The 6,000-nt window shown below is 47.0% G+C and overlaps 1 protein-coding gene across 2 annotated transcripts in view; it reads left to right on the top strand.

The window, feature by feature from the left end:
- The window catches only part of DLGAP1 (DLG associated protein 1), a 321,534-nt gene that overhangs the window by 252,166 nt on the left and 63,368 nt on the right, over positions 1-6,000 (top strand). The window lies entirely within an intron of this gene.

Below are 6,000 nucleotides of genomic sequence, written 5' to 3'. Positions count from 1 at the left end.
AGGGAGATGCAGCTGGCTTTCAAAAAATCCTTTTGTTCTCTGAAATCCTGCCGCTCGCCGTTTTAGAAGGCAAAGGTTGCCACGTTACCTGTTGCCAGGGTCCTGAGAGTGCTTGGGGAAAATGTGGGCGACAAAGGTAGCGCACAAAGTCCTGGGCTCGGTGGCCTTCCAGCCCTTTGGCCGGGCTTGGCGCTGACATTTGGAGAGCAGCTGCCGCGATCGCCGAGCATTGTTTGGTTGTAGTTCTAACAGAGGAGTGGCTGCGTCTTACATCATTTCCAGGCATGAAGTGCCTGGGGCTTTTTTTTTTTTTTAATGACTAATTTTCGGGTCCCTCCCTCCCTGGAGTTTGGGACAGAACATGCACTGTGCAGGACAGCCTTACCTCAGGAAGCCCAAGTTTTGTAGCAACTTGTTAAAATAACTCGGGTGCCTCAAAGGAAAAAAAAAAAAAAGCTATGCTCCTGAAACAAACCTTTCCATTCTTCCTTCTGAGAACAATGTTGTGTTTGATTAGCCATGGAGGCTGCTCCCTGAAAGATCTGCTCTCCCCACCAGGGCCGGGCTGCTATCGGCTGAATAGATCTCTGAGCCAGACAAGCCTGGGCTCCGGGCATTTGTCTGGCATTAGGAAGCGTCTGGAATACTAGTAACTACCAACTGGCGAGCCTTATGACTACAAGAGTTCTTACACCACCCCTCCCTCTCTGTCCACATCCCTCTCCGCTCCCCTCCACCCGTACACAAGCCTGCTTTTCTCTACTTCGAGGGAGGAAAGGTTAGCTCGTTTCTGTGGTTTCCGTGGCGGATGGCTCTGGTGGTAATCAGTCCCATAGCCACGTACCTGGAGCCAAAACTAACCAGGACAGAGGCCAGCAGAAGCCCTGCCCCCACCCTCCCCAGGAGCCCTGCGCCCAGTCCCCGCAGCCCTCTGATCACCGACGCCTCACCATGGGGCCAGCAGGCTGCGGACCGCTGACCACCACACTTTGGGTGGCCTGTAAATGTTAAGCTGTAAATATTTTGAAAAAAGGGAGCGATTTTTCCATGTGTATTTTGTTTCGTGGAGTTTCTCTCCTTTTGCAAAATTTTTCAAGTTGCAGCTGGGCACCCCTTGTTGACCACTCCAAATGCATTCATCCTCCAGACCTTTGCGCTCCTAGCTCAGTCCTCTGGGTCAAAGGACTCCCAGAGGACTGAGCTAGGAGCAGTTTCCTGGAATTCCTCGTGGAGAGAGCATTATCTTCTACCGGACGCGGTGTTTCAGGGAAGGCTTACTATGCGGATGAATACAGGCGATTTAGCTGAACAGAAGAGGTGGGATTGGAGGCCGTGTGAACATCTAGGAGCAGCATGACTTAGAGAAGTCAGTTACCTACCCTGGGCCTCAGTCTTACCATCAAACAAATGGGTTTAGTGAGATCTATCTGGGTTGTGAGACCATGTCTATTAAATTATTTTTTAAATTAATTTATTTATTTTTGGCTGCGTTGGGTCTTCTCTGCTGCTCTCGGGCTTTCTCTAGTTGCGGCCAGCAGGGGCCACTCTTCGTTGCGGTGCATGGGCTTCTCATTGCGGTGGCTTCTCTTGTTGCGGAGCATGGGCTGTAGGTGCGAGGGCTTCAGTAGTTGTCGCAGCGGGCTTAGTAGTTGTGGCTCACGGGCTCTAGAGCACAAGCTCAGTAGTTGTGGCACACAGGCTTAGTTGCTCCGCGGCATGTGGGGTCTTCCCGGACCAGGGGTCGAACCCGTGTCCCCTGATTTTGCAGGCGGATTCTTAACCACTGGGGCACCTGGGAAGTCCTGTCTATTAAATTCTTAGCACAGCGTGTGATACGGAGGAAAGATGGACTCTCCAGTGATTGAGTTGATCTAAGGGCAGGTGAAGCGTCTGGACTCATTCTCCATCTCATCAACTTTGTTTTCACCTGGGTTTGTGCTTTTATCATGTGAAGGACTCCAGCTAGATCACAGATTTGTCTGGCGTTTGATGGGGCAGTCCAGACTGGGGAGCATGTCACCCTGGGGAGGATGATCTCCACCGTTCATTGTAAATTCAGCACTTCTGGGCTTGCTTGCCCGGAAGTGGCAGCAGCAAACTTCTCGATTAAGAGTTTTGTCTTCATCGGTGCCAATATGTGCTCCCAGGATGCCAGAACATTCCTCACTGCTACCAACAGCCTGCTGGTAACTCTCCCTGGCCTCCTCTCTTAGCATCCTTGTCAATGGGTCCCTACTTCTCAGACAGAGAGCTCACTCCCCAACGAGGGCCCCATATTCCATCCTTGGACGACCGACTCCTAGAAAAGTATTCTTTATGCCTCTCTGAGCTTTTCCTTTTGTGGTTTCTCTGCGGGCCTCATACGGCCTGAGTCCATGCCATCCTTTACACAATAGCCTTCGAAATAATGGGAAACCCCTCCGACTACCTTCTCTTGCAAACGAAACACCCTCTCTTCTTAAACCATTCCTTATAAGACATGGTCCTCAGAGAACCCTGTGATTTCCCCTTAAAGGGAGGGCAGGAAGGCGGCAAGGCAATCCTTCCATCATTCTAGATATCACACATCTATGCAGACACACCTTCATAGAAATAGACAACTTACCTGACGTTAAAACCACAAGTCTACTCTTCCCGTCCTGTATTTGTGCAGTCCTCCCTTTATGTCCCAAGTTTAGGTCCTCCCACATTTCTCTCCTTTGGCCTCTCCATATCGTTTTGCTTTCTAAAGTAGGCTGTAGTTTCAAGTTACCTCTCTAGTCTCTCAATCTCACGCGCAATACCACTGCCCTGTCCCCTGGATTTGCGAACATTCCAAAATCAGTGCTTCTCAAACTATCTCTGGTGACGGACAGTTTGTTTTCTTATTGGATGTCAAATCTGTTGCAGGTCAACGTTTTGGTAAAATGCCATAAAAATGAATTACTAGAAGAAAGAAATTAAAAAAACAAAAACATGCAAAAGACAAGCCGTCAACTTTCTAATGGATTCAATGGACAGAATCTCTGTAGAATTGCTATAAAGTTTCTAAACGCTCCCTCTGGGTGTTTTCATGACCTATCTCACGGTGCACTCATCAGATACTTTGTGAATCCAAACCTGTCTGTGGGTTACACTTTGTATAGCACCGGGTCTGTGTGGTAGGCGTGCTGGAAATGCTTAACAACCAGCTCTCTGGGGGGGGGATACCTACTGAGTCACAGCACCTGCCAATTCCTGTGGTGTAAACACTCAAACCAAGGTCAGTTTCAAGCTAGCAAGGAAATGTCACTGAACACAGACTTGGGGAGGGATTTGCACAGTTGAATCTAGCCAGCTGATAAGAGCCAGTTCCAGCGCCCCACTGTTAGCCCCATTCCACTTTTTAAATCTCTTTTCCAATAAAGCACTTCCTTTTGAGGGCTTGTTAACCTCCTGTTCAGCTGGACCAAATCACTCAAATCAGGAGACCTTTGTCCTCGATAGAAACTAGACGGAAACTAGACCGTTCCGGGCAGCCCTTCTCTCTCTGGTGGTCTGGACTCAGCAAGAGCAGACCATCTGATACGACTCACTGCAAATCCAAAGTTGCTCTTACTAGTAAAAGCAGATCAAGTCACAGCCTGCTTTGTGGTTAAGAACAACGTAGGACAGCTTGTTTACACCTACAAAGTCAGCCAGGTACTTGTATATTTTGGAATTCTTCTGTTGATCTTTTGTGTTTTTATTTGTAGTTCCTTGTGGGCTTGTTCTCGTATCTGAAAGCGTTTCTAACATTCAGCAACCGGGAACTACTAAATAATTCCCCAACGTAGCTTTAGAGTATGTGACCCATTAGCTCAGCCAGTAAGTCCATATTAATAAGAAGAAATAAAAAGTAGGTTTGCTCCTACATCTGTTTTGTGTCCAGCTGACATACATAGGATAACCGGAATGAAAAGAGAGTGCAGGTAGTTTTCCAGAAATCCTTCACCACTCCAGACAAAAATAATCCCTGGCTCTGGTCTTTCTGAGACTTACAACAGCATTATCTTTCTATGCAAATGGAGAAAATACTGAAGAATCAGCTACAAACTGAAATAGGGTAGGAATTTGTTCTCATTTGTTTTTCGCCATAAGTTCTTCTTTTAAAAAATTGTTTTTTCTTAATTCAAATGTAAAAACCGATCTCTGGTCTCTTGATGCATTACAGTATTATGTGAATGAAAGTAATGACAGTGAAATCTGGAAACCTGCTCCCGCTGACTCTTCTTGTAAATGGATAGGAGACTTTGCAGCCAACTTTGCGCTGGGATAGCACATCACCAGAACCCAAAGGAGAAAAAAATCAATGTATCTGATATGAGCAAATAAACCTATCCGACAAAGGAAAGCGGTGATAATGATTAAACCAACAGGATCATTTCTTTTTCAAGTTCCACTTGAGTAAAAGGAGCACTTGCATTTTTTAATCAGTGTTTTTGAGAATGTTCCTCTTAAACAAACGAAGTGTTTCCCTTACTGCATGTAAGCCCCTCATTTTTTGTTTCTGTCTTGACCAGACAAGATTTATTAACTTGTGTTTCACCGTCCTTGGGCCCCACTCTACCACATGCTTCCTGGTGCTCAGACCTCAGTGCATTCTATTTTTTGTTTGTTTTTTTTTTTTTTGCGGTACACGGGCCACTCACCGTTGTGGCCTCTCCCGTTGCGCAGCACAGGCTCCGGACGCGCAGGCTCAGCGGCCATGGCTCACGGGCCCAGCCGCTCCGCGGCACGTGGGATCTTCCCGGACCGGGGCCCGAACCGGTGTCCCCTGCATCGGCAGGCAGACTCTCAACCACTGCGCCACCAGGGAAGCCCAGACCTCCGTGTATTCTAAATCATTCGTGGTGCTGAATCACGAGAGTAGAATTTTAAAAACAAAACAACAACAACAAAGAGAGAAGAAAAGTGTTTAGGGCTTAGCCTGCAAAACTAAGGAAGCGTGATGCTGGGAAAAATTGGGGGATTTAGTTGTCTGAGTTTTTGGAGCAGCCTCAAATGCACAAGAACTGGGGCATGAGGAGGAAGGGAATTGCGAGAAGTGTGAGTTGTGTGTTGGGTCTCCTTTCTTCGTCCTCAAAGTGTAATCTTAAAGATTTGAATTCCTTTAAAATTCCTATTTGATGACTGACAGGTGGTGCTTCTTTGACTCCGATGGCCCTGGCAGAATTGTGCCAAGCTCTAAACACCAGTAAAATCTCATAGTAAAGCCCCTGGGATGTAACCCCATGGCGGATGGTCCCCTAATTCAGAGTGAGCCAATCTCAAACTCTTACCTCCTTTGGGCATTGGGCCTGGGCCAGCCTGTTGAGGAAGCCATGTCCCCAGGGTCCTCCCTGTCCAGTCTAACCCTAGTGGATGCCTAGCATTGCTGCTGCTGTCCTGAAATTCCCCGGCGATCCAAGTCCCCAGAATTATCCCTATTGATACCGAAGAGGAAATGATAACAGCCACCAGATGGCGCCAAATTGCATTTGGCCCCAGGGGGTGCGTAGCCAACCCCGACATCACACTGGAAATAATGTGACACCCCCACCCCCCAATCATAGGTACCACATCGTGCTGTAAATCACAGCAAATGATACGATACTGTATTTGGCCGCGTTGTCCGGTTTTGGTTATCCACACCCAAGAAGGAAACTGGGGATAGCTAACAAGGAGCAGTAAACAATCTAAAGGATCAGACATTTGATGTTGGAAAGCGGCACTTCATTTCTTTGGAATATAGGTGGGCTGAATGTCCTGAGAACCCATCTCGAACAAAATACAGTAAGTCCCCTACACAGGAACGAGTTCTGTTCCGAGAGTGCATTCATAAGTCCAATTGTTCATAAGTCCAGCAAAGTTAGCCTAGGTACCCAACTAACACGATCGGCTACATAGTACTGTACTGTAATAGGGTTATAATACTTTTCACACAAATAATACATAAAAAAACAAGCACAAAAAATAAAGAAAACATTTTTATTCTTACAGTACAGTACCTTGAAAAGCACA

This window comes from Neophocaena asiaeorientalis, unplaced genomic scaffold, assembly GCF_003031525.2.
Source record: "Neophocaena asiaeorientalis asiaeorientalis breed wild unplaced genomic scaffold, Neophocaena_asiaeorientalis_V1.1 scaffold669, whole genome shotgun sequence".
Classification (NCBI taxonomy): domain Eukaryota; kingdom Metazoa; phylum Chordata; class Mammalia; order Artiodactyla; family Phocoenidae; genus Neophocaena; species Neophocaena asiaeorientalis.
Note: the sequence above shows the minus strand (reverse complement) of the source record. Positions and strands in the feature narration are given on the sequence as shown.